General features: G+C 46.3%; 1 non-coding gene across 1 annotated transcript; it reads left to right on the plus strand.

Moving 5' to 3' along the window:
- Window positions 1-6,066: 6,066 nt before the first annotated feature.
- On the plus strand, window positions 6,067-6,138 carry TRNAG-UCC (transfer RNA glycine (anticodon UCC)). The gene has a single exon. It is a non-coding gene; the product is annotated as a tRNA-Gly (tRNA).
- Window positions 6,139-8,641: the final 2,503 nt, after the last annotated feature.

Raw genomic sequence — 8,641 nt, forward strand, 5'->3', positions numbered from 1 at the left:
AATATCAACTCCTGAAGCAGACGTTTCTTGAAGAACAACCATGGAAGAAATGCCACAAAAAGTTAGTGCCATTTTAATTCTTATTCTCCTCTGTCAACTGACTTAGGAACTTGGCTCCAAAGGTCTTCTTTTTTATTTTTGTAAATGGATGGCATGTTATATATTTATTTTTGGCTGTGCTGGGTCAACGTTGCTGTGAGCAGGCTTTCTGTAGTTGTGGCGAGTGGCTCCTCTGTAGTTTCAGTGAGAGGGCTTCTCATTGCGTTGGTTTCTGTTTTTGTGAAGCATAGGCTCTAGGAGGGTGGATTTCAGTAGCTGTGATATGAGGGCTCAGTTGTTGCGGGCTCACAAGCTTAGTTGCCCTGTGGCATGTGGAATCTTCCTGGACAAGGGATTGAACTTGAGTTTCCTGCATTGGCAAGTGGATTCTTAACCCCTGGACCGTCAGGGAAGTCCCAAAGCTCTTGTGATGGGGGTTTTTGTGCTGCTGCTGGCTCATCACTCTGATCCATCCCTCAGGATTGAGTTCCATCATTTTCTTAACCACAGGTGACCTCTACAGCCTACCAAGGAGGTTTACATTCCTTGCAAGGAAGACACTATTTTGTTTAGATTCTTTTCCCATAGAGACCATTACATACAGAGTACTGAGCAGAATTTCTTGTGCTGTACAGTAGGTCCTTATTAGTTATCTAGTTTATATATGTGTGCACGTGTGTGTGCTCAGTTGTGTCCGACTCTTTGTGACCCCGTGGACTGCAGCACGCCAGGTTCCTCTGGCCATGGAATTCTCTAGGCAAGAATACTGGAGTTAGTTGCCATTTCCTCCTCCAGGGGACCTTCTCGATCCAGGGATCGAACTCACGTCTCCTGTGTCTCCTGCATTGTAGGCAGATTCTTTATCCACTGAGCCATAGGGGAAGACCCTTAGCAGGTCCTTACTAGTTATCTGTTTAATAGATAGTATTCGTATATGTCAATCTGAAACTCTCAATTTACCCCTCCTCCCTCTTAGGAAGCATAAGTTTGTTTTCTACATCTGTGACTCCATTCCTGTTCCTTTGACATACTGGGCAAATAAGTCAGACAGAGAAAGACAAATATCACAGGATATTGCTTATATGTGGAATCTAAAATAACGGTAGAGATGAATCTATTGACCTGAGTTTTGAAAGACCAGTGAGTAGGTGTTTACCATCAGAGGGTGGGCTGGGCGGGAGTGGGTCGAGATTTCCAGGTCAAGGAAACACCTGGACCAGAGGTGAGGCAGCCAGGGGATGTGTGGGGGGCTGGGTGGGGTGGTGGGAGGATGCACAGAGAGGCGAGATGGCAAAGGGTACCCAGGACCCCTGGGCTCACACCATCCATAGCCCCGACCCTCAAGGAAGCTGAAAATCATTTATTTACACTGAAACGTATACTGAAAACTGTTCATTATGGCTGGTCAGATAGGCAGGAGTCCTATGCCTATAAAAGAGCATGAAGTTTCTCTCCCACAGAACAAGATTATCTTTGGGGTCCAGGAGATTTGAAAATCAACCCTTCAATCTTGGACGCACACCCTGCTGGATACTGGTCGCCATTGCTGGAGCAGTAGCCTCTGCGGTGGAAACTGGGGCACCCTTCTGGGGGAGCCTCAGTCTCAGACAGACAGGTGCTCAGAGGAGGTCTAACAGGGCCTGTAATTAAATGATGCTGACCTGCCTCTAGGATAATCCAGGCTAGACTAGTTCTACTCTCCCTCAAGGCAGGAATTCCAAAGAATCACCCTGGACAGATCTCCTAGTAGAGTATAATTTTCCGTTATGATTAATTAGCTAGCTAGACATCTGTATTTAATTAATGACTCAGGCATCTATTAAATGGTCTCTACATGACAGGAACAGTGGATCCAGAGCAGCATAAAGTTGGTCCCTGCCCTCCAAGTGCTCACTGTTGGAGAGATGGGTCCATAGACCACCCCCTGGCGCCGTGTGTTGTATGCCTGAAATCACAGCTGCAGCCTCAAGGAAAATAAAGCACTAAGGCTCCTGGTGAGGGGCTGGGGTCTTGAAGGATGAGTAGGAGTTTAATCAGTGGATGGAGTGGGGAGGAACCTTCTAGGCAGTTGCAGCAGCATTTTCTAAGGCGTGAAGCTATGAAAAACCACATTACGTGTGTGAGCTTCTAGCTGAAGCTCATTTCTCTCAGCACGGCAAGCTTTCCCCATCTTGCCAGCCCCCAGGCAGACATGCTCATGGATCATGGCCATTTCTCCCACTTCTCTCCAGCAGTTCCAGGCGGCGATCACAGACCTGCAGAATCAGTGCCTGGAAGGAGCCTCTGCTTTGACATCTTTCATGCAGGCTTTCATGTTGCAGGACCATCAGGTGTTTGGAGGACGGTGGCAGGAGGAGAAATTGGGATGGTGGTTTGGGGTCAGAATGTAAGAGCCTCGTGAGTCATTCCAAGAACCTTTGGCTGATGGCAGAAGGCCACTGAACGTGTTTGGGCTGGAGAATCACCCTGTCAGATTCATGGTTAAGAAATAAACTCTCTTCGCAGAACAGTGCACCATTCTCCACTTCAGCACTGCAGCTCATGGACGTGTGGTGGGGTACTGCTTAAGGTCTGCAGAGGAGGCCCTTAGCATCCAAGGAAGGGTAGGGTTGACAGCATCCCCCGTAACCTGTCCCACTCTCACTGGGGAGGTACAAAGGGGGCTGGAGTTCCTTCTGCCGTGCTGAGAAGTTTGCTGGACCTTGGAATGACTGCCTGCCCCACCTTAGTAGACCAGGCATTGCTTCCTATCTGATAACTTCTCCGCCTGGTTCGCATTACTTTTGTACTCCCTCACCTCTCTGAGCCTATTCATTGTGTCAATTTGGGCTTCCCTGGTGGCTCAGCTGGTAAAGAATCTGCCTGCAATGCAGGAGCCCTGGGTTCAATCCCTGGGTTGGGAAGAGCCCCTGGAGGAGGGCATGGCAACCCACTCCAGTATTCTTGCCTGGAGAATCCCATGAACAGAGGAGTCTGGCGGGCTACAGTCCACGGGGTTGCAAAGAGTGGGACACAACTGAGCAGCTAAGTGCACACATGTGTCAACTTCCCTCTTGGTCCATTTGTCCCAAAAGTTCTGCTCCTGAGATTCATGCTGTTGGCTTGATGTCTTTCTTCTAGTGGTGGTTCTCTCCAGAGGTGCAGTTTGGATCATGAGCTCTTTCTCCCTGACCTGTCCACTCCCCTCTTTGCTGACGTGTGTTACTGAGATGGAGGCCTCCGTGTGTCTGCCCTGGTGAGTGTGAGGGGAGAGAAGGGAAGCTCCCCAGTAGACCACAGAAACCTGGAACCGCTGCAGCCACCCCATCACTTCTGTTCCTGCCCAGAGCTGTGCCTGTAAACCCTCAGGTTGCCGGGCTCCAGTTCTGAGACCAGTCCCCCTGCTTCCATCGTCCTTAAGCTCAGCCGGATTCAGGGGGCTCATGTTAAGAGCTGGGCTATTGCTTCCTCTTTCTGTGGGACCAGAAGGGCTTGGATTGTCCCAAAGCAGTGTGGTGGGGAACGGTGAGACCTGGGCTATAACTCTTTCAGAGCCTTCCTGTGTTCCTTTTTCAGTCTGTTGATGTGATGGATTATATTGATTTTTTTTTGGCTGCACCACTTGTGGGATCTCAGTTCCCCAACCAGGATTGAACCTGGACCCTTGGCAGTGAGAGCTTGGAGTCCTAACTACTGGACTGCCAGGGAATTCCCAATATATTAATAGGTTTTTTTTTTTAAGATTGACTTATTTGTTTATTTTATTTTTTGATTGTGGTGGGTCTTCGTGGCTATGAGTGAGCTTTCTCTAGTTGGGAAGAGTGGGGATTATTCCTTGTTGTGGCTCCTGACCTCTAGAGTACAGGTTCAGTAGTTGTGGCAAATGGACTTAATTGCTCCATGGTATGTGGGATCTTCCCAGACCAGGGATCAAACATGGCATTAGATCAAACATCTTCTGCACTGGCAGGCAGTCTTTATCTCTGAGCCACCAGGGAAGCCCCATTTCTAGCCTTTGATTTAAAGTGAGAAATGTGCAATGCTTTCTTTCACTTGAACACTTAGAGGCCATTGTAGGGTTATTAAGTGGCCTAATTTCAATATTGTTGTGTCTCAAGGAGTAGGGAAGTAGACAGGGTAACAGTCCTGGTGGAGCCATTGATTAAGTTCTCCATCTACTGTGGGTGTGTGACATCTCAAAACAATTACAGTAGGAACATCAAAGATCTCTGACTATACAGTACTCTAATAAATAATAATGAAAAAAGTTTGAAATATTGTGACAATTACCCATATATGACACTGAAACACAAAGTAAGCAAATGCTGTTGAAAGAATGGTGCAGATAGACTAGTTCTATGCAGGAGGGTTGCTTCGATTTGTTTAAAAAAAAAAAAGAACAACCCAGTGTCTGTGACACTCAATAAAGCAAAGTGCAATAAAATGAGGTCTGCCTGTAAGCCCATCAAAGGCATTCTTCATTTCTGCTACAGTGCCTTTGATCTCTAGCACTTCTCCCTGGTTCCTTCTTAGGACCTCCGTCTCTCTGCTTACAAGGTCCATCTGTCCTTGTGTCTGTCTTCTCTATCCACGAGAACGCTCAGCATAGTCATCCGAGTTGTTTTAAATTCCTGGTCTGATAATTCCGACATGCCTTCCATGTCTGGTTCTGATGCTTGCTCCATCTCTTCGGCTGTGATTTCTGCCTTTTGGTAGACCTTGTGATTTTTCTTAATAGCCAGACACGATATGCTGGGTAAAAGGGAACAGCCATAAACAGGTCCTAAGTGATGTGTTGGTGAGGTGTGAAGAGTGGGAAAGCATTCTAGTCCTATGATAGGGTCACAGTATTTCCGTGAGCCTGTGTCTCTGGACTGTGAGCTTCACAAGTGTTTCTCGATTTATTTTTCCTCCTCTTTTAGGAGGCACAGGATGGCTAGGGCGGGTGGAGGTGGGGATTTCCCTTCCCCAGGCAGTCTGGCTCAGATCATACCCCAGCAGGCCAGGCTCTGGTTACCTAGTTTCCCCTGAGGGCAGGCATTGTTAAGAAGAACAGAGGGCTATGGTGTATTTATTTTTATTTTAAAAGTTTTTATTGGGCTGTAGTTGATTTACCATGTTGTTATTTTCAGGTATATAGAAAAGTGGATCAGTTTTATATATATTTTTATATATATCCACTCTTTTTTCTTTTTTAGATTCTTTTCCCATACAGATCATTACAGAGTATTGAGTGCAACTCCCTGTGCTAGCCAAGATTGTCTGGCACTACTGGTAAAGAATCTGCCTGCCAATGCAGGAGACACAAAAGACGCGGGTTCGATCCCCAGGTCAGGAGGATCCCCTGCAGCAGGAAATGGTAACCCACTCCAGTATTCTTGCCTGGGAAATTCCATGGACAGAGGAGCCTGGTGGGCTACAGTCTATGGGGTCGCAAGGAAATAAGACTGAGCACGGGGTGCACATGTGCTGTACTTACGTCCTTATCAGTCGTCTGTTTTATATATTGCAATATTATATATTGTGTATGTGTCAGTCCCAGGAGAAATAGGTCTGGTGTATTTTAACATGGTTCCTTTCCCCCTCCCACTGCTGGGAGCATGAGGGAGATTTTCTCTGATTTTTACTGTGGGAACCTGGCTGAGACCTTGGAGATAAATCCTGCAAGACTGTGGGGTCCTGCTATGATGGCGTCCCCCTGGAGATTTTAGCTCTCAGACTTGTCTACATGGAGCATCTAGGGGATTTGAACATCACGGCTGAGGTTTTTTCCCCAGTACTGGCTCCTACTGAGTCCGCTCCGGGTGGCTGCCGCTTCTTGTACTTGCTTGGCTGGGTCTCCAGTCTTGCGGGCAGTGGTTGCCCCGTGTCCCCCCCTCCCTCTCTTATTGCATCCTAGAGAGTTGTTGAATTTTCAGTCTGTTAAGTTTTGACTTACTAGAACAGAGGGGCAACTTCCAAGCTCTTTACTTGAGGAGCCAGAAATCTGATGTCCCATTCTTTCCTGTAAACATATAATCACAACACATTTTAAAAGATTTAGGAACTTCCCTGGTGGTCTAGTGGTTATGACTCTGCACTTCCACTGCAGGGTCACAGGTTCGATCCCTGGTCAGGGAACTAAGATCCCACATGCCTTGAGGTATGGCCAATAAATAAATAAAATTACTTTAAAAAATAAAAGATTTAAAAATAGCTATTTATGCAGGGTTTGGGGCTTCCCAGGTGGCTCAGTGATAAAGAATCTGCCTGCCAATGCAGCAAACTCTAGAGACATGGATTTGATCCCTGGTCCAGGAAGATCCTCTGGAGAAGGGAATGGTGACCCACTCCAGTATTCTTGCCTGGGAAATCCCATGGACAGAGGAACCTGGCATGCTACAGTCCCTGGGGTCACAAAGAGTTAGACACAACTAAGTGAGTGGACATGCACACACACATAAGTAGGATACACATACACACACAGTCTTAAAGCTCTGATAAGGACACTATAGGCAACATTTTAAAGAAAAACTACTTCAGTGCTAGGACGTTTCTTTTAAAACGACAATTGAGATTAATTTCCCTCAAATCTCTGATCTTTATCCCCTGATTAAAAATAAGAATAAAAGTCATAGCAATTCGTTCTGTGTACTGAGCACTCCCTGTGGTCCACTTGCTGCACTGGATGTTTCAGCCATTATTGCTATTCCTCACCAACAACCTGCCTACAAGGAATTCTTTAATCAATTTCATAGATTAAGAAATTGAGGCTCAGAAAGGTTGGACACTTTGTCTAAGGTCACACAGTAAGGGATTTAACAGCCTGGTAATAATAAGATTTTAAATCACTGTGGGAAAACCTAAACTGTCAGAGTCCTGGCAGACCATGTGGTTAATGAAGTCCTGCTGGCTTAGTGGGCAAGTAACTTTTGCAAACACAGATTGTGTGTGTGTGTGTGTGCGCGCTCGCACATGTGTGCACACACCCATATATATGTTGGACCACGATGTGATTGTCTCGTGTTCACAGTCCTGTCCCGACACATGCTGTCCCAACCTATCTCATCAGAACCTCTAAGGTGCTTCCTATCCCCTCACTCAGCACGCCCCTCAGTACTGCATCCTCTACAGAAGGCTGCCTGCTTTTAGGTGGCATTAATTAACGAGTCACCAGCAGATTTACAACCTCTCGAATCTTTTATTAAGCTTACAGTTGTTTGGTTTTAATTTTTCACTAACCCTCTGTTTAACCATCCTAAAATCAAATTGTCTTTTCTCAACCCAAATAAGCTATTTCCTTAGATCCAAGAGCTTTCAAGCTTTGAAGATAAAAGGATGGGTTGTTTTGCAGCCCAAAACTTTCCATGACAAGTTGCTGGGACAGGAAGTGAATTTGCAATCCTTCACGTGTGGGATGGAGTTCAGGCTAGAGGGGATTCAAGAGCAGCATGCCTTCCCGCCCCAGATGGTGAGGTGCACCCCACTGCTCTGCTGTTCCCACAGGTAGAAGTGAGCTCACCCTGGGACACCAGCTCTACCTCCTGGGAATCCAGATGAGAAGGCTCCTGAGAAGCTAGACTGTGCCTGGCACCTTGAAGGGCAAGCGTAGCATCAGCTGGAAACTGGGCAACTCACATGTGTCAACAAGGCAAAACAATGAAGGGCTCATGTGGAAGAACTTGATTAAATACAATTTAATATATTAATGTTTTATCTTCTCAGTGAAACCCTGGAAGCAATCATCCCTGCATTTGTCATGCTCAACAGAGCCTTACGAGAGGTGAACAAAGAGCACTAAACACCATCTATTAGAAAATTGCATTTCACAATAGTGAGGAAAAGGAAAAAACATTAGCCAACAAAGGACACTCTTCTTTCCCCAGATGATTTCCATGCTCCATCAACACTAATGGTTATGAGGGGAGAAAAAAGACAAAGTTAAAAGCTCTTAAAATTTAAGATATAATGGAATTGTTGCTTCTTGTGAAATTCTGTTTTAAGTCTATTTATTCCGAAGTTGGGTCAGAATGTCACCTTCAGGTTATGGCACATGGTGAACTCTAATACTGCACTCCTTAGCTAGGAGGCAGAGATGTTGAGAAAGTCTTTTAACCCTGAACATATTCAAGTTTTTGAGAGTTACGGAACACAAGCAAAAGTTAACCAGCTCCACCTACCAGTTTGGCATTAACACAGGTCTGTGGGTTACCTGTGGGTAACACAGGTCTGTCCCCTCACCCACAGGGGCCCGAGGGTGACGCCAACGTCACACTGCCTCCAGATGGAAGCCTATTGAAGTGACACTTGGAAACTCATGGGCTTGAACTTTGCTCCGGTGACTTTCCAAGGGGCCCAGGACTTTTGGTCGGGAAGCATTCACGTATATCCAGTGAAGCTGGAGGGCTGTGTTAAGCTGCCTGGTGCCTTTGAAAAGCACCGAGAGCACTTCTATTCTGTTAGTAAGTGTGGCACCCAGTGCCTGATGAACCTGATTATTATGATAATTAATATAATGACTACCCCTTGCTGAAAAGCATTTATTCAGCTAATGACTACCTCAAACAGTTCTCTTGGGTGTTCTAAAGACACAACAGGTGGTCCCCAAGCAGATCGCCCAAAGGTGGAGAGTGGGGGTGCTCCG

This window comes from Muntiacus reevesi, chromosome 11 (assembly GCF_963930625.1).
Source record: "Muntiacus reevesi chromosome 11, mMunRee1.1, whole genome shotgun sequence".
NCBI classification, from domain to species: Eukaryota; Metazoa; Chordata; class Mammalia; order Artiodactyla; family Cervidae; genus Muntiacus; species Muntiacus reevesi.